General features: G+C 44.4%; 18 non-coding genes across 18 annotated transcripts; all 18 read left to right on the forward strand.

Annotated features, from left to right (window-relative positions):
- Window positions 1–39: 39 nt before the first annotated feature.
- On the forward strand, window positions 40–230 carry LOC141202818 (U2 spliceosomal RNA). The gene has a single exon (XR_012273970.1). It is a non-coding gene; the product is annotated as a U2 spliceosomal RNA (small nuclear RNA).
- Window positions 231–1,345: 1,115 nt separating this feature from the next.
- Window positions 1,346–1,536, forward strand: LOC141202819 (U2 spliceosomal RNA). Its single transcript, XR_012273971.1, has one exon. It is a non-coding gene; the product is annotated as a U2 spliceosomal RNA (small nuclear RNA).
- A 1,112-nt stretch (window positions 1,537–2,648) lies between these two features.
- Window positions 2,649–2,839, forward strand: LOC141202184 (U2 spliceosomal RNA). Its single transcript, XR_012273466.1, has one exon. It is a non-coding gene; the product is annotated as a U2 spliceosomal RNA (small nuclear RNA).
- A 1,115-nt stretch (window positions 2,840–3,954) lies between these two features.
- Window positions 3,955–4,145, forward strand: LOC141202820 (U2 spliceosomal RNA). Its single transcript, XR_012273972.1, has one exon. It is a non-coding gene; the product is annotated as a U2 spliceosomal RNA (small nuclear RNA).
- A 1,115-nt stretch (window positions 4,146–5,260) lies between these two features.
- On the forward strand, window positions 5,261–5,451 carry LOC141202220 (U2 spliceosomal RNA). The gene has a single exon (XR_012273501.1). It is a non-coding gene; the product is annotated as a U2 spliceosomal RNA (small nuclear RNA).
- Window positions 5,452–6,566: 1,115 nt separating this feature from the next.
- On the forward strand, window positions 6,567–6,757 carry LOC141202221 (U2 spliceosomal RNA). Its single transcript, XR_012273502.1, has one exon. It is a non-coding gene; the product is annotated as a U2 spliceosomal RNA (small nuclear RNA).
- A 1,115-nt stretch (window positions 6,758–7,872) lies between these two features.
- On the forward strand, window positions 7,873–8,063 carry LOC141202822 (U2 spliceosomal RNA). The gene has a single exon (XR_012273974.1). It is a non-coding gene; the product is annotated as a U2 spliceosomal RNA (small nuclear RNA).
- A 1,115-nt stretch (window positions 8,064–9,178) lies between these two features.
- Window positions 9,179–9,369, forward strand: LOC141202823 (U2 spliceosomal RNA). Its single transcript, XR_012273975.1, has one exon. It is a non-coding gene; the product is annotated as a U2 spliceosomal RNA (small nuclear RNA).
- A 1,115-nt stretch (window positions 9,370–10,484) lies between these two features.
- LOC141202824 (U2 spliceosomal RNA) lies at window positions 10,485–10,675 on the forward strand. Its single transcript, XR_012273976.1, has one exon. It is a non-coding gene; the product is annotated as a U2 spliceosomal RNA (small nuclear RNA).
- A 1,115-nt stretch (window positions 10,676–11,790) lies between these two features.
- Window positions 11,791–11,981, forward strand: LOC141202825 (U2 spliceosomal RNA). Its single transcript, XR_012273977.1, has one exon. It is a non-coding gene; the product is annotated as a U2 spliceosomal RNA (small nuclear RNA).
- A 1,115-nt stretch (window positions 11,982–13,096) lies between these two features.
- Window positions 13,097–13,287, forward strand: LOC141202826 (U2 spliceosomal RNA). Its single transcript, XR_012273978.1, has one exon. It is a non-coding gene; the product is annotated as a U2 spliceosomal RNA (small nuclear RNA).
- Window positions 13,288–14,402: 1,115 nt separating this feature from the next.
- LOC141202384 (U2 spliceosomal RNA) lies at window positions 14,403–14,593 on the forward strand. The gene has a single exon (XR_012273659.1). It is a non-coding gene; the product is annotated as a U2 spliceosomal RNA (small nuclear RNA).
- Window positions 14,594–17,031: 2,438 nt separating this feature from the next.
- On the forward strand, window positions 17,032–17,221 carry LOC141202569 (U2 spliceosomal RNA). The gene has a single exon (XR_012273819.1). It is a non-coding gene; the product is annotated as a U2 spliceosomal RNA (small nuclear RNA).
- Window positions 17,222–18,336: 1,115 nt separating this feature from the next.
- On the forward strand, window positions 18,337–18,527 carry LOC141202438 (U2 spliceosomal RNA). Its single transcript, XR_012273711.1, has one exon. It is a non-coding gene; the product is annotated as a U2 spliceosomal RNA (small nuclear RNA).
- A 1,115-nt stretch (window positions 18,528–19,642) lies between these two features.
- On the forward strand, window positions 19,643–19,833 carry LOC141202827 (U2 spliceosomal RNA). The gene has a single exon (XR_012273979.1). It is a non-coding gene; the product is annotated as a U2 spliceosomal RNA (small nuclear RNA).
- Window positions 19,834–20,948: 1,115 nt separating this feature from the next.
- On the forward strand, window positions 20,949–21,139 carry LOC141202828 (U2 spliceosomal RNA). Its single transcript, XR_012273980.1, has one exon. It is a non-coding gene; the product is annotated as a U2 spliceosomal RNA (small nuclear RNA).
- Window positions 21,140–22,254: 1,115 nt separating this feature from the next.
- Window positions 22,255–22,445, forward strand: LOC141201664 (U2 spliceosomal RNA). The gene has a single exon (XR_012272962.1). It is a non-coding gene; the product is annotated as a U2 spliceosomal RNA (small nuclear RNA).
- Window positions 22,446–23,560: 1,115 nt separating this feature from the next.
- Window positions 23,561–23,751, forward strand: LOC141202396 (U2 spliceosomal RNA). The gene has a single exon (XR_012273671.1). It is a non-coding gene; the product is annotated as a U2 spliceosomal RNA (small nuclear RNA).
- The last annotated feature ends 249 nt before the right edge of the window (window positions 23,752–24,000 follow it).

The raw sequence follows: 24,000 nt of genomic DNA on the forward strand, positions 1-24,000 counted from the left end.
ATCCTTGGGTGGCTCCGTAGTTTGAAACCAATTCTGGTTATCGCTTCTCGGCCTTTTGGCTAAGATCAAGTGTAGTATCTGTTCTTATCAGTTTAATATCTGATACGTCCCCTATCTGGGGACCATATATTAAATGGATTTTTAGAACAGGGAGATGGAAAAAGAGCTTGCTCTGTCCACTCCACGCATTGACCTGGTATTGCAGTATCTCCAGGACCGGTGCACCCCTTCTTTAATGCAGTTTCTAAAATCAGAAAGAATTGAATTCAATGTTTTTTGTTCATTTTGCTTGTTTGTCGGATTTTGGGATGGACTCTTTGGCTCTGCTTTTCTTCTCCTCATTGGATTTTTCATGTTCAAAGTTGCAGAAGCCAGATTACAAGCTCATTTTGGTTCAACTTCAGCAACTGTGCATTGCATTGCCATGTAATGTGATGCAATGCTATCTTTCTAGCTCTCCCTTTTTACTTCCTTTTGGATAAACAGACATATTAGGCAAGCATTTTGGAGCTTTCACCTAAATAACTACAGGTGGTGAGATAAGCTGCACAATATAATTGACCTTTCAGTATATTGTTGCACACACACCATCTATTTAGCAAATGCCCTTGTTATCAACAGCAGCCTTTTAAACTCACCTGAGCTAACAGGTATGTGCGCTGGTTACTCTGCTGCGCTTAAAATTTCTTTTTTGGTTTGCTACAATGCCTTTTCTGAAACGTTGTCTCCTTCTGCTGGAACACTGACTTCTTTCATTTAATGCCTGCAGACTATAAAAGAGAACCCAACCCAAAAAGTTTGGTTGATTAGTCTGTGGCATTCTGTTAAACTGTTGCTTATGGCGGTCTCTGTGAGCTTCTCAGCGACATTCAGCCAGCCAGGTATCCTGCCTGCAGTAGATGGAATGTGGCAATGGAACGCTGGCTGCGCGTGTCATAATAGGCTCTGAGCCTTTATATACCTGTGCACAGCAGCAGCCACCTTCAGTCTGCTGCTGGACAGCCAGCAGCAGCAGCAGCAGGAGAGGTATGTAATCAGGAGCCCTCCTGCTAAGGGTAGACAGCTGCTCGTTCCACCCCACCCCCCGCCTTAATTGGTTCTCCTCCCTTCCAACGGTGTTGAGGCGGGTGGGAACAGCAGGGGGTGAAGGTGCTGTGTTTAAAGAGGTGGAGTTATGCAGATCTAAAACGCGTGGATTGCAGCAGCAGCAAGCCGAAAAGTGCAGGCATGTAAGGGATCTAGAGGTTGACAACATGTCTTCTTAACGGGAGTCCAGGAGCTCATCTCCACAAATGGACTTTTTAGGATCCTTGGGTGGCTCCGTAGTTTGAAACCAATTCTGGTTATCGCTTCTCGGCCTTTTGGCTAAGATCAAGTGTAGTATCTGTTCTTATCAGTTTAATATCTGATACGTCCCCTATCTGGGGACCATATATTAAATGGATTTTTAGAACAGGGAGATGGAAAAAGAGCTTGCTCTGTCCACTCCACGCATTGACCTGGTATTGCAGTATCTCCAGGACCGGTGCACCCCTTCTTTAATGCAGTTTCTAAAATCAGAAAGAATTGAATTCAATGTTTTTTGTTCATTTTGCTTGTTTGTCGGATTTTGGGATGGACTCTTTGGCTTTGCTTTTCTTCTCCTCATTGGATTTTTCATGTTCAAAGTTGCAGAAGCCAGATTACAATCTCATTTTGGTTCAACTTCAGCAACTGTGCATTGCATTGCCATGTAATGTGATGCAATGCTATCTTTCTAGCTCTCCCTTTTTACTTCCTTTTGGATAAACAGACATATTAGGCAAGCATTTTGGAGCTTTCACCTAAATAACTACAGGTGGTGAGATAAGCTGCACAATATAATTGACCTTTCAGTATATTGTTGCACACACACCATCTATTTAGCAAATGCCCTTGTTATCAACAGCAGCCTTTTAAACTCACCTGAGCTAACAGGTATGTGCGCTGGTTACTCTGCTGCGCTTAAAATTTCTTTTTTGGTTTGCTACAATGCCTTTTCTGAAACGTTGTCTCCTTCTGCTGGAACACTGACTTCTTTCATTTAATGCCTGCAGACTATAAAAGAGAACCCAACCCAAAAAGTTTGGTTGATTAGTCTGTGGCATTCTGTTAAACTGTTGCTTATGGCGGTCTCTGTGAGCTTCTCAGCGACATTCAGCCAGCCAGGTATCCTGCCTGCAGTAGATGGAATGTGGCAATGGAACGCTGGCTGCGCGTGTCATAATAGGCTCTGAGCCTTTATATACCTGTGCACAGCAGCAGCCACCTTCAGTCTGCTGCTGGACAGCCAGCAGCAGCAGCAGGAGAGGTATGTAATCAGGAGCCCTCCTGCTAAGGGTAGACAGCTGCTCGTTCCACCCCACCCCCCGCCTTAATTGGTTCTCCTCCCTTCCAACGGTGTTGAGGCGGGTGGGAACAGCAGGGGGTGAAGGTGCTGTGTTTAAAGAGGTGGAGTTATGCAGATCTAAAACGCGTGGATTGCAGCAGCAGCAAGCCGAAAAGTGCAGGCATGTAAGGGATCTAGAGGTTGACAACATGTCTTCTTAACGGGAGTCCAGGAGCTCATCTCCACAAATGGACTTTTTAGGATCCTTGGGTGGCTCCGTAGTTTGAAACCAATTCTGGTTATCGCTTCTCGGCCTTTTGGCTAAGATCAAGTGTAGTATCTGTTCTTATCAGTTTAATATCTGATACGTCCCCTATCTGGGGACCATATATTAAATGGATTTTTAGAACAGGGAGATGGAAAAAGAGCTTGCTCTGTCCACTCCACGCATTGACCTGGTATTGCAATATCTCCAGGACCGGTGCACCCCTTCTTTAATGCAGTTTCTAAAATCAGAAAGAATTGAATTCAATGTTTTTTGTTCATTTTGCTTGTTTGTCGGATTTTGGGATGGACTCTTTGGCTCTGCTTTTCTTCTCCTCATTGGATTTTTCATGTTCAAAGTTGCAGAAGCCAGATTACAAGCTCATTTTGGTTCAACTTCAGCAACTGTGCATTGCATTGCCATGTAATGTGATGCAATGCTATCTTTCTAGCTCTCCCTTTTTACTTCCTTTTGGATAAACAGACATATTAGGCAAGCATTTTGGAGCTTTCACCTAAATAACTACAGGTGGTGAGATAAGCTGCACAATATAATTGACCTTTCAGTATATTGTTGCACACACACCATCTATTTAGCAAATGCCCTTGTTATCAACAGCAGCCTTTTAAACTCACCTGAGCTAACAGGTATGTGCGCTGGTTACTCTGCTGCGCTTAAAATTTCTTTTTTGGTTTGCTACAATGCCTTTTCTGAAACGTTGTCTCCTTCTGCTGGAACACTGACTTCTTTCATTTAATGCCTGCAGACTATAAAAGAGAACCCAACCCAAAAAGTTTGGTTGATTAGTCTGTGGCATTCTGTTAAACTGTTGCTTATGGCGGTCTCTGTGAGCTTCTCAGCGACATTCAGCCAGCCAGGTATCCTGCCTGCAGTAGATGGAATGTGGCAATGGAACGCTGGCTGCGCGTGTCATAATAGGCTCTGAGCCTTTATATACCTGTGCACAGCAGCAGCCACCTTCAGTCTGCTGCTGGACAGCCAGCAGCAGCAGCAGCAGGAGAGGTATGTAATCAGGAGCCCTCCTGCTAAGGGTAGACAGCTGCTCGTTCCACCCCACCCCCCGCCTTAATTGGTTCTCCTCCCTTCCAACGGTGTTGAGGCGGGTGGGAACAGCAGGGGGTGAAGGTGCTGTGTTTAAAGAGGTGGAGTTATGCAGATCTAAAACGCGTGGATTGCAGCAGCAGCAAGCCGAAAAGTGCAGGCATGTAAGGGATCTAGAGGTTGACAACATGTCTTCTTAACGGGAGTCCAGGAGCTCATCTCCACAAATGGACTTTTTAGGATCCTTGGGTGGCTCCGTAGTTTGAAACCAATTCTGGTTATCGCTTCTCGGCCTTTTGGCTAAGATCAAGTGTAGTATCTGTTCTTATCAGTTTAATATCTGATACGTCCCCTATCTGGGGACCATATATTAAATGGATTTTTAGAACAGGGAGATGGAAAAAGAGCTTGCTCTGTCCACTCCACGCATTGACCTGGTATTGCAGTATCTCCAGGACCGGTGCACCCCTTCTTTAATGCAGTTTCTAAAATCAGAAAGAATTGAATTCAATGTTTTTTGTTCATTTTGCTTGTTTGTCGGATTTTGGGATGGACTCTTTGGCTCTGCTTTTCTTCTCCTCATTGGATTTTTCATGTTCAAAGTTGCAGAAGCCAGATTACAAGCTCATTTTGGTTCAACTTCAGCAACTGTGCATTGCATTGCCATGTAATGTGATGCAATGCTATCTTTCTAGCTCTCCCTTTTTACTTCCTTTTGGATAAACAGACATATTAGGCAAGCATTTTGGAGCTTTCACCTAAATAACTACAGGTGGTGAGATAAGCTGCACAATATAATTGACCTTTCAGTATATTGTTGCACACACACCATCTATTTAGCAAATGCCCTTGTTATCAACAGCAGCCTTTTAAACTCACCTGAGCTAACAGGTATGTGCGCTGGTTACTCTGCTGCGCTTAAAATTTCTTTTTTGGTTTGCTACAATGCCTTTTCTGAAACGTTGTCTCCTTCTGCTGGAACACTGACTTCTTTCATTTAATGCCTGCAGACTATAAAAGAGAACCCAACCCAAAAAGTTTGGTTGATTAGTCTGTGGCATTCTGTTAAACTGTTGCTTATGGCGGTCTCTGTGAGCTTCTCAGCGACATTCAGCCAGCCAGGTATCCTGCCTGCAGTAGATGGAATGTGGCAATGGAACGCTGGCTGCGCGTGTCATAATAGGCTCTGAGCCTTTATATACCTGTGCACAGCAGCAGCCACCTTCAGTCTGCTGCTGGACAGCCAGCAGCAGCAGCAGCAGGAGAGGTATGTAATCAGGAGCCCTCCTGCTAAGGGTAGACAGCTGCTCGTTCCACCCCACCCCCCGCCTTAATTGGTTCTCCTCCCTTCCAACGGTGTTGAGGCGGGTGGGAACAGCAGGGGGTGAAGGTGCTGTGTTTAAAGAGGTGGAGTTATGCAGATCTAAAACGCGTGGATTGCAGCAGCAGCAAGCCGAAAAGTGCAGGCATGTAAGGGATCTAGAGGTTGACAACATGTCTTCTTAACGGGAGTCCAGGAGCTCATCTCCACAAATGGACTTTTCAGGATCCTTGGGTGGCTCCGTAGTTTGAAACCAATTCTGGTTATCGCTTCTCGGCCTTTTGGCTAAGATCAAGTGTAGTATCTGTTCTTATCAGTTTAATATCTGATACGTCCCCTATCTGGGGACCATATATTAATTGGATTTTTAGAACAGGGAGATGGAAAAAGAGCTTGCTCTGTCCACTCCACGCATTGACCTGGTATTGCAGTATCTCCAGGACCGGTGCACCCCTTCTTTAATGCAGTTTCTAAAATCAGAAAGAATTGAATTCAATGTTTTTTGTTCATTTTGCTTGTTTGTCGGATTTTGGGATGGACTCTTTGGCTCTGCTTTTCTTCTCCTCATTGGATTTTTCATGTTCAAAGTTGCAGAAGCCAGATTACAAGCTCATTTTGGTTCAACTTCAGCAACTGTGCATTGCATTGCCATGTAATGTGATGCAATGCTATCTTTCTAGCTCTCCCTTTTTACTTCCTTTTGGATAAACAGACATATTAGGCAAGCATTTTGGAGCTTTCACCTAAATAACTACAGGTGGTGAGATAAGCTGCACAATATAATTGACCTTTCAGTATATTGTTGCACACACACCATCTATTTAGCAAATGCCCTTGTTATCAACAGCAGCCTTTTAAACTCACCTGAGCTAACAGGTATGTGCGCTGGTTACTCTGCTGCGCTTAAAATTTCTTTTTTGGTTTGCTACAATGCCTTTTCTGAAACGTTGTCTCCTTCTGCTGGAACACTGACTTCTTTCATTTAATGCCTGCAGACTATAAAAGAGAACCCAACCCAAAAAGTTTGGTTGATTAGTCTGTGGCATTCTGTTAAACTGTTGCTTATGGCGGTCTCTGTGAGCTTCTCAGCGACATTCAGCCAGCCAGGTATCCTGCCTGCAGTAGATGGAATGTGGCAATGGAACGCTGGCTGCGCGTGTCATAATAGGCTCTGAGCCTTTATATACCTGTGCACAGCAGCAGCCACCTTCAGTCTGCTGCTGGACAGCCAGCAGCAGCAGCAGCAGGAGAGGTATGTAATCAGGAGCCCTCCTGCTAAGGGTAGACAGCTGCTCGTTCCACCCCACCCCCCGCCTTAATTGGTTCTCCTCCCTTCCAACGGTGTTGAGGCGGGTGGGAACAGCAGGGGGTGAAGGTGCTGTGTTTAAAGAGGTGGAGTTATGCAGATCTAAAACGCGTGGATTGCAGCAGCAGCAAGCCGAAAAGTGCAGGCATGTAAGGGATCTAGAGGTTGACAACATGTCTTCTTAACGGGAGTCCAGGAGCTCATCTCCACAAATGGACTTTTCAGGATCCTTGGGTGGCTCCGTAGTTTGAAACCAATTCTGGTTATCGCTTCTCGGCCTTTTGGCTAAGATCAAGTGTAGTATCTGTTCTTATCAGTTTAATATCTGATACGTCCCCTATCTGGGGACCATATATTAATTGGATTTTTAGAACAGGGAGATGGAAAAAGAGCTTGCTCTGTCCACTCCACGCATTGACCTGGTATTGCAGTATCTCCAGGACCGGTGCACCCCTTCTTTAATGCAGTTTCTAAAATCAGAAAGAATTGAATTCAATGTTTTTTGTTCATTTTGCTTGTTTGTCGGATTTTGGGATGGACTCTTTGGCTTTGCTTTTCTTCTCCTCATTGGATTTTTCATGTTCAAAGTTGCAGAAGCCAGATTACAAGCTCATTTTGGTTCAACTTCAGCAACTGTGCATTGCATTGCCATGTAATGTGATGCAATGCTATCTTTCTAGCTCTCCCTTTTTACTTCCTTTTGGATAAACAGACATATTAGGCAAGCATTTTGGAGCTTTCACCTAAATAACTACAGGTGGTGAGATAAGCTGCACAATATAATTGACCTTTCAGTATATTGTTGCACACACACCATCTATTTAGCAAATGCCCTTGTTATCAACAGCAGCCTTTTAAACTCACCTGAGCTAACAGGTATGTGCGCTGGTTACTCTGCTGCGCTTAAAATTTCTTTTTTGGTTTGCTACAATGCCTTTTCTGAAACGTTGTCTCCTTCTGCTGGAACACTGACTTCTTTCATTTAATGCCTGCAGACTATAAAAGAGAACCCAACCCAAAAAGTTTGGTTGATTAGTCTGTGGCATTCTGTTAAACTGTTGCTTATGGCGGTCTCTGTGAGCTTCTCAGCGACATTCAGCCAGCCAGGTATCCTGCCTGCAGTAGATGGAATGTGGCAATGGAACGCTGGCTGCGCGTGTCATAATAGGCTCTGAGCCTTTATATACCTGTGCACAGCAGCAGCCACCTTCAGTCTGCTGCTGGACAGCCAGCAGCAGCAGCAGCAGGAGAGGTATGTAATCAGGAGCCCTCCTGCTAAGGGTAGACAGCTGCTCGTTCCACCCCACCCCCCGCCTTAATTGGTTCTCCTCCCTTCCAACGGTGTTGAGGCGGGTGGGAACAGCAGGGGGTGAAGGTGCTGTGTTTAAAGAGGTGGAGTTATGCAGATCTAAAACGCGTGGATTGCAGCAGCAGCAAGCCGAAAAGTGCAGGCATGTAAGGGATCTAGAGGTTGACAACATGTCTTCTTAACGGGAGTCCAGGAGCTCATCTCCACAAATGGACTTTTTAGGATCCTTGGGTGGCTCCGTAGTTTGAAACCAATTCTGGTTATCGCTTCTCGGCCTTTTGGCTAAGATCAAGTGTAGTATCTGTTCTTATCAGTTTAATATCTGATACGTCCCCTATCTGGGGACCATATATTAAATGGATTTTTAGAACAGGGAGATGGAAAAAGAGCTTGCTCTGTCCACTCCACGCATTGACCTGGTATTGCAGTATCTCCAGGACCGGTGCACCCCTTCTTTAATGCAGTTTCTAAAATCAGAAAGAATTGAATTCAATGTTTTTTGTTCATTTTGCTTGTTTGTCGGATTTTGGGATGGACTCTTTGGCTCTGCTTTTCTTCTCCTCATTGGATTTTTCATGTTCAAAGTTGCAGAAGCCAGATTACAAGCTCATTTTGGTTCAACTTCAGCAACTGTGCATTGCATTGCCATGTAATGTGATGCAATGCTATCTTTCTAGCTCTCCCTTTTTACTTCCTTTTGGATAAACAGACATATTAGGCAAGCATTTTGGAGCTTTCACCTAAATAACTACAGGTGGTGAGATAAGCTGCACAATATAATTGACCTTTCAGTATATTGTTGCACACACACCATCTATTTAGCAAATGCCCTTGTTATCAACAGCAGCCTTTTAAACTCACCTGAGCTAACAGGTATGTGCGCTGGTTACTCTGCTGCGCTTAAAATTTCTTTTTTGGTTTGCTACAATGCCTTTTCTGAAACGTTGTCTCCTTCTGCTGGAACACTGACTTCTTTCATTTAATGCCTGCAGACTATAAAAGAGAACCCAACCCAAAAAGTTTGGTTGATTAGTCTGTGGCATTCTGTTAAACTGTTGCTTATGGCGGTCTCTGTGAGCTTCTCAGCGACATTCAGCCAGCCAGGTATCCTGCCTGCAGTAGATGGAATGTGGCAATGGAACGCTGGCTGCGCGTGTCATAATAGGCTCTGAGCCTTTATATACCTGTGCACAGCAGCAGCCACCTTCAGTCTGCTGCTGGACAGCCAGCAGCAGCAGCAGCAGGAGAGGTATGTAATCAGGAGCCCTCCTGCTAAGGGTAGACAGCTGCTCGTTCCACCCCACCCCCCGCCTTAATTGGTTCTCCTCCCTTCCAACGGTGTTGAGGCGGGTGGGAACAGCAGGGGGTGAAGGTGCTGTGTTTAAAGAGGTGGAGTTATGCAGATCTAAAACGCGTGGATTGCAGCAGCAGCAAGCCGAAAAGTGCAGGCATGTAAGGGATCTAGAGGTTGACAACATGTCTTCTTAACGGGAGTCCAGGAGCTCATCTCCACAAATGGACTTTTTAGGATCCTTGGGTGGCTCCGTAGTTTGAAACCAATTCTGGTTATCGCTTCTCGGCCTTTTGGCTAAGATCAAGTGTAGTATCTGTTCTTATCAGTTTAATATCTGATACGTCCCCTATCTGGGGACCATATATTAAATGGATTTTTAGAACAGGGAGATGGAAAAAGAGCTTGCTCTGTCCACTCCACGCATTGACCTGGTATTGCAGTATCTCCAGGACCGGTGCACCCCTTCTTTAATGCAGTTTCTAAAATCAGAAAGAATTGAATTCAATGTTTTTTGTTCATTTTGCTTGTTTGTCGGATTTTGGGATGGACTCTTTGGCTCTGCTTTTCTTCTCCTCATTGGATTTTTCATGTTCAAAGTTGCAGAAGCCAGATTACAAGCTCATTTTGGTTCAACTTCAGCAACTGTGCATTGCATTGCCATGTAATGTGATGCAATGCTATCTTTCTAGCTCTCCCTTTTTACTTCCTTTTGGATAAACAGACATATTAGGCAAGCATTTTGGAGCTTTCACCTAAATAACTACAGGTGGTGAGATAAGCTGCACAATATAATTGACCTTTCAGTATATTGTTGCACACACACCATCTATTTAGCAAATGCCCTTGTTATCAACAGCAGCCTTTTAAACTCACCTGAGCTAACAGGTATGTGCGCTGGTTACTCTGCTGCGCTTAAAATTTCTTTTTTGGTTTGCTACAATGCCTTTTCTGAAACGTTGTCTCCTTCTGCTGGAACACTGACTTCTTTCATTTAATGCCTGCAGACTATAAAAGAGAACCCAACCCAAAAAGTTTGGTTGATTAGTCTGTGGCATTCTGTTAAACTGTTGCTTATGGCGGTCTCTGTGAGCTTCTCAGCGACATTCAGCCAGCCAGGTATCCTGCCTGCAGTAGATGGAATGTGGCAATGGAACGCTGGCTGCGCGTGTCATAATAGGCTCTGAGCCTTTATATACCTGTGCACAGCAGCAGCCACCTTCAGTCTGTTGCTGGACAGCCAGCAGCAGCAGCAGCAGGAGAGGTATGTAATCAGGAGCCCTCCTGCTAAGGGTAGACAGCTGCTCGTTCCACACCACCCCCCGCCTTAATTGGTTCTCCTCCCTTCCAACGGTGTTGAGGCGGGTGGGAACAGCAGGGGGTGAAGGTGCTGTGTTTAAAGAGGTGGAGTTATGCAGATCTAAAACGCGTGGATTGCAGCAGCAGCAAGCCGAAAAGTGCAGGCATGTAAGGGATCTAGAGGTTGACAACATGTCTTCTTAACGGGAGTCCAGGAGCTCATCTCCACAAATGGACTTTTTAGGATCCTTGGATGGCTCCGTAGTTTGAAACCAATTCTGGTTATCGCTTCTCGGCCTTTTGGCTAAGATCAAGTGTAGTATCTGTTCTTATCAGTTTAATATCTGATACGTCCCCTATCTGGGGACCATATATTAAATGGATTTTTAGAACAGGGAGATGGAAAAAGAGCTTGCTCTGTCCACTCCACGCATTGACCTGGTATTGCAGTATCTCCAGGACCGGTGCACCCCTTCTTTAATGCAGTTTCTAAAATCAGAAAGAATTGAATTCAATGTTTTTTGTTCATTTTGCTTGTTTGTCGGATTTTGGGATGGACTCTTTGGCTCTGCTTTTCTTCTCCTCATTGGATTTTTCATGTTCAAAGTTGCAGAAGCCAGATTACAAGCTCATTTTGGTTCAACTTCAGCAACTGTGCATTGCATTGCCATGTAATGTGATGCAATGCTATCTTTCTAGCTCTCCCTTTTTACTTCCTTTTGGATAAACAGACATATTAGGCAAGCATTTTGGAGCTTTCACCTAAATAACTACAGGTGGTGAGATAAGCTGCACAATATAATTGACCTTTCAGTATATTGTTGCACACACACCATCTATTTAGCAAATGCCCTTGTTATCAACAGCAGCCTTTTAAACTCACCTGAGCTAACAGGTATGTGCGCTGGTTACTCTGCTGCGCTTAAAATTTCTTTTTTGGTTTGCTACAATGCCTTTTCTGAAACGTTGTCTCCTTCTGCTGGAACACTGACTTCTTTCATTTAATGCCTGCAGACTATAAAAGAGAACCCAACCCAAAAAGTTTGGTTGATTAGTCTGTGGCATTCTGTTAAACTGTTGCTTATGGCGGTCTCTGTGAGCTTCTCAGCGACATTCAGCCAGCCAGGTATCCTGCCTGCAGTAGATGGAATGTGGCAATGGAACGCTGGCTGCGCGTGTCATAATAGGCTCTGAGCCTTTATATACCTGTGCACAGCAGCAGCCACCTTCAGTCTGCTGCTGGACAGCCAGCAGCAGCAGCAGCAGGAGAGGTATGTAATCAGGAGCCCTCCTGCTAAGGGTAGACAGCTGCTCGTTCCACCCCACCCCCCGCCTTAATTGGTTCTCCTCCCTTCCAACGGTGTTGAGGCGGGTGGGAACAGCAGGGGGTGAAGGTGCTGTGTTTAAAGAGGTGGAGTTATGCAGATCTAAAACGCGTGGATTGCAGCAGCAGCAAGCCGAAAAGTGCAGGCATGTAAGGGATCTAGAGGTTGACAACATGTCTTCTTAACGGGAGTCCAGGAGCTCATCTCCACAAATGGACTTTTTAGGATCCTTGGGTGGCTCCGTAGTTTGAAACCAATTCTGGTTATCGCTTCTCGGCCTTTTGGCTAAGATCAAGTGTAGTATCTGTTCTTATCAGTTTAATATCTGATACGTCCCCTATCTGGGGACCATATATTAAATGGATTTTTAGAACAGGGAGATGGAAAAAGAGCTTGCTCTGTCCACTCCACGCATTGACCTGGTATTGCAGTATCTCCAGGACCGGTGCACCCCTTCTTTAATGCAGTTTCTAAAATCAGAAAGAATTGAATTCAATGTTTTTTGTTCATTTTGCTTGTTTGTCGGATTTTGGGATGGACTCTTTGGCTCTGCTTTTCTTCTCCTCATTGGATTTTTCATGTTCAAAGTTGCAGAAGCCAGATTACAAGCTCATTTTGGTTCAACTTCAGCAACTGTGCATTGCATTGCCATGTAATGTGATGCAATGCTATCTTTCTAGCTCTCCCTTTTTACTTCCTTTTGGATAAACAGACATATTAGGCAAGCATTTTGGAGCTTTCACCTAAATAACTACAGGTGGTGAGATAAGCTGCACAATATAATTGACCTTTCAGTATATTGTTGCACACACACCATCTATTTAGCAAATGCCCTTGTTATCAACAGCAGCCTTTTAAACTCACCTGAGCTAACAGGTATGTGCGCTGGTTACTCTGCTGCGCTTAAAATTTCTTTTTTGGTTTGCTACAATGCCTTTTCTGAAACGTTGTCTCCTTCTGCTGGAACACTGACTTCTTTCATTTAATGCCTGCAGACTATAAAAGAGAACCCAACCCAAAAAGTTTGGTTGATTAGTCTGTGGCATTCTGTTAAACTGTTGCTTATGGCGGTCTCTGTGAGCTTCTCAGCGACATTCAGCCAGCCAGGTATCCTGCCTGCAGTAGATGGAATGTGGCAATGGAACGCTGGCTGCGCATGTCATAATAGGCTCTGAGCCTTTATATACCTGTGCACAGCAGCAGCCACCTTCAGTCTGCTGCTGGACAGCCAGCAGCAGCAGCAGCAGGAGAGGTATGTAATCAGGAGCCCTCCTGCTAAGGGTAGACAGCTGCTCGTTCCACCCCACCCCCCGCCTTAATTGGTTCTCCTCCCTTCCAACGGTGTTGAGGCAGGTGGGAACAGCAGGGGGTGAAGGTGCTGTGTTTAAAGAGGTGGAGTTATGCAGATCTAAAACGCGTGGATTGCAGCAGCAGCAAGCCGAAAAGTGCAGGCATGTAAGGGATCTAGAGGTTGACAACATGTCTTCTTAACGGGAGTCCAGGAGCTCATCTCCACAAATGGACTTTTTAGGATCCTTGGGTGGCTCCGTAGTTTGAAACCAATTCTGGTTATCGCTTCTCGGCCTTTTGGCTAAGATCAAGTGTAGTATCTGTTCTTATCAGTTTAATATCTGATACGTCCCCTATCTGGGGACCATATATTAAATGGATTTTTAGAACAGGGAGATGGAAAAAGAGCTTGCTCTGTCCACTCCACGCATTGACCTGGTATTGCAGTATCTCCAGGACCGGTGCACCCCTTCTTTAATGCAGTTTCTAAAATCAGAAAGAATTGAATTCAATGTTTTTTGTTCATTTTGCTTGTTTGTCGGATTTTGGGATGGACTCTTTGGCTCTGCTTTTCTTCTCCTCATTGGATTTTTCATGTTCAAAGTTGCAGAAGCCAGATTACAAGCTCATTTTGGTTCAACTTCAGCAACTGTGCATTGCATTGCCATGTAATGTGATGCAATGCTATCTTTCTAGCTCTCCCTTTTTACTTCCTTTTGGATAAACAGACATATTAGGCAAGCATTTTGGAGCTTTCACCTAAATAACTACAGGTGGTGAGATAAGCTGCACAATATAATTGACCTTTCAGTATATTGTTGCACACACACCATCTATTTAGCAAATGCCCTTGTTATCAACAGCAGCCTTTTAAACTCACCTGAGCTAACAGGTATGTGCGCTGGTTACTCTGCTGCGCTTAAAATTTCTTTTTTGGTTTGCTACAATGCCTTTTCTGAAACGTTGTCTCCTTCTGCTGGAACACTGACTTCTTTCATTTAATGCCTGCAGACTATAAAAGAGAACCCAACCCAAAAAGTTTGGTTGATTAGTCTGTGGCATTCTGTTAAACTGTTGCTTATGGCGGTCTCTGTGAGCTTCTCAGCGACATTCAGCCAGCCAGGTATCCTGCCTGCAGTAGATGGAATGTGGCAATGGAACGCTGGCTGCGCGTGTCATAATAGGCTCTGAGCCTTTATATACCTGTGCACAGCAGCAGCCACCTTCAGTCTGCTGCTGGACAGCCAGCAGCAGCAGCAGCAGGAGAGGTATGTAATCAGGAGCCCTCCTGCTAAGGGTAGACAGCTGCTCGTTCCACCCCACCCCCCGCCTTAATTGGTTCTCCTCCCTTCCAACGGTGTTGAGGCGGGTGGGAACAGCAGGGGGTGAAGGTGCTGTGTTTAAAGAGGTGGAGTTATGCAGATCTAAAACGCGTGGATTGCAGCAGCAGCAAGCCGAAAAGTGCAGGCATGTAAGGGATCTAGAGGTTGACAACATGTCTTCTTAACGGGAGTCCAGGAGCTCATCTCCACAAATGGACTTTTTAGGATCCTTGGGTGGCTCCGTAGTTTGAAACCAATTCTGGTTATCGCTTCTCGGCCTTTTGGCTAAGATCAAGTGTAGTATCTGTTCTTATCAGTTTAATATCTGATACGTCCCCTATCTGGGGACCATATATTAAATGGATTTTTAGAACAGGGAGATGGAAAAAGAGCTTGCTCTGTCCACTCCACGAATTGACCTGGTATTGCAGTATCTCCAGGACCGGTGCACCCCTTCTTTAATGCAGTTTCTAAAATCAGAAAGAATTGAATTCAATGTTTTTTGTTCATTTTGCTTGTTTGTCGGATTTTGGGATGGACTCTTTGGCTCTGCTTTTCTTCTCCTCATTGGATTTTTCATGTTCAAAGTTGCAGAAGCCAGATTACAAGCTCATTTTGGTTCAACTTCAGCAACTGTGCATTGCATTGCCATGTAATGTGATGCAATGCTATCTTTCTAGCTCTCCCTTTTTACTTCCTTTTGGATAAACAGACATATTAGGCAAGCATTTTGCAGCTTTCACCTAAATAACTACAGTTGGTGAGATAAGCTGCACAATATAATTGACCTTTCAGTATATTGTTGCACACACACCATCTAATTAGCAAATGCCCTTGTTATCAACAGCAGCCTTTTAAACTCACCTGAGCTAACAGGTATGTGCGCTGGTTACTCTGCTGCGCTTAAAATTTCTTTTTTGGTTTGCTACAATGCCTTTTCTGAAACGTTGTCTCCTTCTGCTGGAACACTGACTTCTTTCATTTAATGCCTGCAGACTATAAAAGAGAACCCAACCCAAAAAGTTTGGTTGATTAGTCTGTGGCATCCTGTTAAACTGTTGCTTATGGCGGTCTCTGTGAGCTTCTCAGCGACATTCAGCCAGCCAGGTATCCTGCCTGCAGTAGATGGAATGTGGCAATGGAACGCTGGCTGCGCGTGTCATAATAGGCTCTGAGCCTTTATATACCTGTGCACAGCAGCAGCCACCTTCAGTCTGCTGCTGGACAGCCAGCAGCAGCAGCAGCAGGAGAGGTATGTAATCAGGAGCCCTCCTGCTAAGGGTAGACAGCTGCTCGTTCCACCCCACCCCCCGCCTTAATTGGTTCTCCTCCCTTCCAACGGTGTTGAGGCGGGTGGGAACAGCAGGGGGTGAAGGTGCTGTGTTTAAAGAGGTGGAGTTATGCAGATCTAAAACGCGTGGATTGCAGCAGCAGCAAGCCGAAAAGTGCAGGCATGTAAGGGATCTAGAGGTTGACAACATGTCTTCTTAACGGGAGTCCAGGAGCTCATCTCCACAAATGGACTTTTTAGGATCCTTGGGTGGCTCCGTAGTTTGAAACCAATTCTGGTTATCGCTTCTCGGCCTTTTGGCTAAGATCAAGTGCAGTGATCTAGCGGTTGCTGCCTTGGTCTTGACTGGGAGGTGCTTGGGGTACCCGGCTCCTTGGCCTGGGGGTATCGCTACACTCTTCGGTGGAGCTAAACCCCCCTGCTGCTATTAGGGAGTCGGATTAGTCCCTGGGCAACGAGAGGCGATCACCTTGTCACCACACATAGCTGTGGGGGGCAACTGTCGCCACACATAGCTGTGGTGGCAACATTTGGAGGATTAAAAGGAAAAACGGAAGGAAAACGGATTGTTGAGATGGAGTTTTGGAAAAAGAAGAGATGCTTACGTTTTTTTGTGAAACGGGAGACGGAAGAAACTTTTTTGGAAGAAAAATGGATTCTGGAAATTTTGAGGAAACATGAAGTTTTGGAGAAGGATATCTACTGTATGCAAGAAATAAAGCAAGGTAAAGTTTGTGATGTGACTCTAGTTTCTGAGGAAAAGTGCATTCATTTTTTCAAATGCTGGAGTGAAGAGGATTCTGGGAAAATTGGAGTAAGTGCATCATTCATGGGGAAACCGAAGAGTGTGATAATTTACATGGACAATCCGTTTGTGGAAATAGAGGAGATAATGGTTTTTTTGGAATCTAAATGTAAGATGGTAAAGTTTCAGAAATTATACAGGAACAAAGTTGGTATTTGGAACGGAAAGAGACGTTTTTTGGTGTGGACAACAGGAGAAGAAAATTTGCATAATGGGAGGATTATGGTAAACGGGAGTTCTGGGTATTGTTACATGGAAAGCAGCAAAGGAACTTTTGAAAAGAACTTTGGAGGACAAAAGGAAGATATTGGTGATAAAATGAAGAAGGAAGTTGATGCGATAATTATAGAGGAGAATAAGCAGGGAAAAGAAGTTGAAAGTTTAAAGGTGAAGAAAAAGGTAACGGTACAGGAAAATTGTGGATCAAGGAAAGTATCTGGTGAAAAGAAAGAAGTAAAAGAGGAAAAGGGTAAAGTTTTGGAGAAGGTGGTGACTTTCAGAGATGATGAGGAAGAGTATGATTGGGAACAGATGCGGTTAGAGCATGAGGAGGAAGAAAAGAAGTTAAGGGGTTTTGTTGGGAGGAAAGTAAAAGGGAAAAAGGGGATATTTAGTTTGGGAAACCGGGTGAAGTAATGTCAGTTGTGATTTGTTTGGAAACTGTTGAAACTGTAAAGGAATTGTTATGTTTAACTTTATATATATTAATTCAAATGAAAAAATATAAATATAATATCTAAACACGATGATGGAACTAAAATCTTGAGTTTAGTGATATATGATTTAAGATTATAAAACTTAATTTCTGAGTGTTTGGAAAAAAATAAAAAAAAAATCTGTTCTTATCAGTTTAATATCTGATACGTCCCCTATCTGGGGACCATATATTAAATGGATTTTTAGAACAGGGAGATGGAAAAAGAGCTTGCTCTGTCCACTCCACGCATTGACCTGGTATTGCAATATCTCCAGGACCGGTGCACCCCTTCTTTAATGCAGTTTCTAAAATCAGAAAGAATTGAATTCAATGTTTTTTGTTCATTTTGCTTGTTTGTCGGATTTTGGGATGGACTCTTTGGCTCTGCTTTTCTTCTCCTCATTGGATTTTTCATGTTCAAAGTTGCAGAAGCCAGATTACAAGCTCATTTTGGTTCAACTTCAGCAACTGTGCATTGCATTGCCATGTAATGTGATGCAATGCTATCTTTCTAGCTCTCCCTTTTTACTTCCTTTTGGATAAACAGACATATTAGGCAAGCATTTTGGAGCTTTCACCTAAATAACTACAGGTGGTGAGATAAGCTGCACAATATAATTGACCTTTCAGTATATTGTTGCACACACACCATCTATTTAGCAAATGCCCTTGTTATCAACAGCAGCCTTTTAAACTCACCTGAGCTAACAGGTATGTGCGCTGGTTACTCTGCTGCGCTTAAAATTTCTTTTTTGGTTTGCTACAATGCCTTTTCTGAAACGTTGTCTCCTTCTGCTGGAACACTGACTTCTTTCATTTAATGCCTGCAGACTATAAAAGAGAACCCAACCCAAAAAGTTTGGTTGATTAGTCTGTGGCATTCTGTTAAACTGTTGCTTATGGCGGTCTCTGTGAGCTTCTCAGCGACATTCAGCCAGCCAGGTATCCTGCCTGCAGTAGATGGAATGTGGCAATGGAACGCTGGCTGCGCGTGTCATAATAGGCTCTGAGCCTTTATATACCTGTGCACAGCAGCAGCCACCTTCAGTCTGCTGCTGGACAGCCAGCAGCAGCAGCAGCAGGAGAGGTATGTAATCAGGAGCCCTCCTGCTAAGGGTAGACAGCTGCTCGTTCCACCCCACCCCCCGCCTTAATTGGTTCTCCTCCCTTCCAACGGTGTTGAGGCGGGTGGGAACAGCAGGGGGTGAAGGTGCTGTGTTTAAAGAGGTGGAGTTATGCAGATCTAAAACGCGTGGATTGCAGCAGCAGCAAGCCGAAAAGTGCAGGCATGTAAGGGATCTAGAGGTTGACAACATGTCTTCTTAACGGGAGTCCAGGAGCTCATCTCCACAAATGGACTTTTTAGGATCCTTGGGTGGCTCCGTAGTTTGAAACCAATTCTGGTTATCGCTTCTCGGCCTTTTGACTAAGATCAAGTGTAGTATCTGTTCTTATCAGTTTAATATCTGATACGTCCCCTATCTGGGGACCATATATTAAATGGATTTTTAGAACAGGGAGATGGAAAAAGAGCTTGCTCTGTCCACTCCACGCATTGACCTGGTATTGCAGTATCTCCAGGACCGGTGCACCCCTTCTTTAATGCAGTTTCTAAAATCAGAAAGAATTGAATTCAATGTTTTTTGTTCATTTTGCTTGTTTGTCGGATTTTGGGATGGACTCTTTGGCTCTGCTTTTCTTCTCCTCATTGGATTTTTCATGTTCAAAGTTGCAGAAGCCAGATTACAAGCTCATTTTGGTTCAACTTCAGCAACTGTGCATTGCATTGCCATGTAATGTGATGCAATGCTATCTTTCTAGCTCTCCCTTTTTACTTCCTTTTGGATAAACAGACATATTAGGCAAGCATTTTGGAGCTTTCACCTAAATAACTACAGGTGGTGAGATAAGCTGCACAATATAATTGACCTTTCAGTATATTGTTGCACACACACCATCTATTTAGCAAATGCCCTTGTTATCAACAGCAGCCTTTTAAACTCACCTGAGCTAACAGGTATGTGCGCTGGTTACTCTGCTGCGCTTAAAATTTCTTTTTTGGTTTGCTACAATGCCTTTTCTGAAACGTTGTCTCCTTCTGCTGGAACACTGACTTCTTTCATTTAATGCCTGCAGACTATAAAAGAGAACCCAACCCAAAAAGTTTGGTTGATTAGTCTGTGGCATTCTGTTAAACTGTTGCTTATGGCGGTCTCTGTGAGCTTCTCAGCGACATTCAGCCAGCCAGGTATCCTGCCTGCAGTAGATGGAATGTGGCAATGGAACGCTGGCTGCGCGTGTCATAATAGGCTCTGAGCCTTTATATACCTGTGCACAGCAGCAGCCACCTTCAGTCTGCTGCTGGACAGCCAGCAGCAGCAGCAGCAGGAGAGGTATGTAATCAGGAGCCCTCCTGCTAAGGGTAGACAGCTGCTCGTTCCACCCCACCCCCCGCCTTAATTGGTTCTCCTCCCTTCCAACGGTGTTGAGGCGGGTGGGAACAGCAGGGGGTGAAGGTGCTGTGTTTAAAGAGGTGGAGTTATGCAGATCTAAAACGCGTGGATTGCAGCAGCAGCAAGCCGAAAAGTGCAGGCATGTAAGGGATCTAGAGGTTGACAACATGTCTTCTTAACGGGAGTCCAGGAGCTCATCTCCACAAATGGACTTTTTAGGATCCTTGGGTGGCTCCGTAGTTTGAAACCAATTCTGGTTATCGCTTCTCGGCCTTTTGGCTAAGATCAAGTGTAGTATCTGTTCTTATCAGTTTAATATCTGATACGTCCCCTATCTGGGGACCATATATTAAATGGATTTTTAGAACAGGGAGATGGAAAAAGAGCTTGCTCTGTCCACTCCACGCATTGACCTGGTATTGCAGTATCTCCAGGACCGGTGCACCCCTTCTTTAATGCAGTTTCTAAAATCAGAAAGAATTGAATTCAATGTTTTTTGTTCATTTTGCTTGTTTGTCGGATTTTGGGATGGACTCTTTGGCTCTGCTTTTCTTCTCCTCATTGGATTTTTCATGTTCAAAGTTGCAGAAGCCAGATTACAAGCTCATTTTGGTTCAACTTCAGCAACTGTGCATTGCATTGCCATGTAATGTGATGCAATGCTATCTTTCTAGCTCTCCCTTTTTACTTCCTTTTGGATAAACAGACATATTAGGCAAGCATTTTGGAGCTTTCACCTAAATAACTACAGGTGGTGAGATAAGCTGCACAATATAATTGACCTTTCAGTATATTGTTGCACACACACCATCTATTTAGCAAATGCCCTTGTTATCAACAGCAGCCTTTTAAACTCACCTGAGCTAACAGGTATGTGCGCTGGTTACTCTGCTGCGCTTAAAATTTCTTTTTTGGTTTGCTACAATGCCTTTTCTGAAACGTTGTCTCCTTCTGCTGGAACACTGACTTCTTTCATTTAATGCCTGCAGACTATAAAAGAGAACCCAACCCAAAAAGTTTGGTTGATTAGTCTGTGGCATTCTGTTAAACTGTTGCTTATGGCGGTCTCTGTGAGCTTCTCAGCGACATTCAGCCAGCCAGGTATCCTGCCTGCAGTAGATGGAATGTGGCAATGGAACGCTGGCTGCGCGTGTCATAATAGGCTCTGAGCCTTTATATACCTGTGCACAGCAGCAGCCACCTTCAGTCTGCTGCTGGACAGCCAGCAGCAGCAGCAGCAGGAGAGGTATGTAATCAGGAGCCCTCCTGCTAAGGGTAGACAGCTGCTCGTTCCACCCCACCCCCCGCCTTAATTGGTTCTCCTCCCTTCCAACGGTGTTGAGGCGGGTGGGAACAGCAGGGGGTGAAGGTGCTGTGTTTAAAGAGGTGGAGTTATGCAGATCTAAAACGCGTGGATTGCAGCAGCAGCAAGCCGAAAAGTGCAGGCATGTAAGGGATCTAGAGGTTGACAACATGTCTTCTTAACGGGAGTCCAGGAGCTCATCTCCACAAATGGACTTTTTAGGATCCTTGGGTGGCTCCGTAGTTTGAAACCAATTCTGGTTATCGCTTCTCGGCCTTTTGGCTAAGATCAAGTGTAGTATCTGTTCTTATCAGTTTAATATCTGATACGTCCCCTATCTGGGGACCATATATTAAATGGATTTTTAGAACAGGGAGATGGAAAAAGAGCTTGCTCTGTCCACTCCACGCATTGACCTGGTATTGCAGTATCTCCAGGACCGGTGCACCCCTTCTTTAATGCAGTTTCTAAAATCAGAAAGAATTGAATTCAATGTTTTTTGTTCATTTTGCTTGTTTGTCGGATTTTGGGATGGACTCTTTGGCTCTGCTTTTCTTCTCCTCATTGGATTTTTCATGTTCAAAGTTGCAGAAGCCAGATTACAAGCTCATTTTGGTTCAACTTCAGCAACTGTGCATTGCATTGCCATGTAATGTGATGCAATGCTATCTTTCTAGCTCTCCCTTTTTACTTCCTTTTGGATAAACAGACATATTAGGCAAGCATTTTGGAGCTTTCACCTAAATAACTACAGGTGGTGAGATAAGCTGCACAATATAATTGACCTTTCAGTATATTGTTGCACACACACCATCTATTTAGCAAATGCCCTTGTTATCAACAGCAGCCTTTTAAACTCACCTGAGCTAACAGGTATGTGCGCTGGTTACTCTGCTGCGCTTAAAATTTCTTTTTTGGTTTGCTACAATGCCTTTTCTGAAACGTTGTCTCCTTCTGCTGGAACACTGACTTCTTTCATTTAATGCCTGCAGACTATAAAAGAGAACCCAACCCAAAAAGTTTGGTTGATTAGTCTGTGGCATTCTGTTAAACTGTTGCTTATGGCGGTCTCTGTGAGCTTCTCAGCGACATTCAGCCAGCCAGGTATCCTGCCTGCAGTAGATGGAATGTGGCAATGGAACGCTGGCTGCGCGTGTCATAATAGGCTCTGAGCCTTTATATACCTGTGCACAGCAGCAGCCACCTTCAGTCTGCTGCTGGACAGCCAGCAGCAGCAGCAGCAGGAGAGGTATGTAATCAGGAGCCCTCCTGCTAAGGGTAGACAGCTGCTCGTTCCACCCCACCCCCCGCCTTAATTGGTTCTCCTCCCTTCCAACGGTGTTGAGGCGGGTGGGAACAGCAGGGGGTGAAGGTGCTGTGTTTAAAGAGGTGGAGTTATGCAGATCTAAAACGCGTGGATTGCAGCAGCAGCAAGCCGAAAAGTGCAGGCATGTAAGGGATCTAGAGGTTGACAACATGTCTTCTTAACGGGAGTCCAGGAGCTCATCTCCACAAATGGACTTTTTAGGATCCTTGGGTGGCTCCGTAGTTTGAAACCAATTCTGGTTATCGCTTCTCGGCCTTTTGGCTAAGATCAAGTGTAGTATCTGTTCTTATCAGTTTAATATCTGATACGTCCCCTATCTGGGGACAATATATTAAATGGATTTTTAGAACAGGGAGATGGAAAAAGAGCTTGCTCTGTCCACTCCACGCATTGACCTGGTATTGCAGTATCTCCAGGACCGGTGCACCCCTTCTTTAATGCAGTTTCTAAAATCAGAAAGAATTGAATTCAATGTTTTTTGTTCATTTTGCTTGTTTGTCGGATTTTGGGATGGACTCTTTGGCTCTGCTTTTCTTCTCCTCATTGGATTTTTCATGTTCAAAGTTGCAGAAGCCAGATTACAAGCTCATTTTGGTTCAACTTCAGCAACTGTGCATTGCATTGCCATGTAATGTGATGCAATGCTATCTTTCTAGCTCTCCCTTTTTACTTCCTTTTGGATAAACAGACATATTAGGCAAGCATTTTGGAGCTTTCACCTAAATAACTACAGGTGGTGAGATAAGCTGCACAATATAATTGACCTTTCAGTATATTGTTGCACACACACCATCTATTTAGCAAATGCCCTTGTTATCAACAGCAGCCTTTTAAACTCACCTGAGCTAACAGGTATGTGCGCTGGTTACTCTGCTGCGCTTAAAATTTCTTTTTTGGTTTGCTACAATGCCTTTTCTGAAACGTTGTCTCCTTCTGCTGGAACACTGACTTCTTTCATTTAATGCCTGCAGACTATAAAAGAGAACCCAACCCAAAAAGTTTGGTTGATTAGTCTGTGGCATTCTGTTAAACTGTTGCTTATGGCGGTCTCTGTGAGCTTCTCAGCGACATTCAGCCAGCCAGGTATCCTGCCTGCAGTAGATGGAATGTGGCAATGGAACGCTGGCTGCGCGTGTCATAATAGGCTCTGAGCCTTTATATACTTGTGCACAGCAGCAGCCACCTTCAGTCTGCTGCTGGACAGCCAGCAGCAGCAGCAGCAGGAGAGGTATGTAATCAGGAGCCCTCCTGCTAAGGGTAGACAGCTGCTCGTTCCACCCCACCCCCCGCCTTAATTGGTTCTCCTCCCTTCCAACGGTGTTGAGGCGGGTGGGAACAGCAGGGGGTGAAGGTGCTGTGTTTAAAGAGGTGGAGTTATGCAGATCTAAAACGCGTGGATTGCAGCAGCAGCAAGCCGAAAAGTGCAGGCATGTAAGGGATCTAGAGGTTGACAACATGTCTTCTTAACGGGAGTCCAGGAGCTCATCTCCACAAATGGACTTTTCAGGATCCTTGGGTGGCTCCGTAGTTTGAAACCAATTCTGGTTATCGCTTCTCGGCCTTTTGGCTAAGATCAAGTGTAGTATCTGTTCTTATCAGTTTAATATCTGATACGTCCCCTATCTGGGGACCATATATTAAATGGATTTTTAGAACAGGGAGATGGAAAAAGAGCTTGCTCTGTCCACTCCACGCATTGACCTGGTATTGCAGTTTCTCCAGGACCGGTACACCCCTTCTTTAATGCAGTTTCTAAAATCAGAAAGAATTGAATTCAATGTTTTTTGTTCATTTTGCTTGTTTGTCGGATTTTGGGATGGACTCTTTGGCTCTGCTTTTCTTCTCCTCATTGGATTTTTCATGTTCAAAGTTGCAGAAGCCAGATTACAAGCTCATTTTGGTTCAACTTCAGCAACTGTGCATTGCATTGCCATGTAATGTGATGCAATGCTATCTTTCTAGCTCTCCCTTTTTACTTCCTTTTGGA

Source organism: Phyllobates terribilis, unplaced genomic scaffold (genome assembly GCF_046119375.1).
Source record: "Phyllobates terribilis strain yellow unplaced genomic scaffold, ASM4611937v1 Scaffold_123__1_contigs__length_5148117, whole genome shotgun sequence".
Classification (NCBI taxonomy): Eukaryota; Metazoa; Chordata; class Amphibia; order Anura; family Dendrobatidae; genus Phyllobates; species Phyllobates terribilis.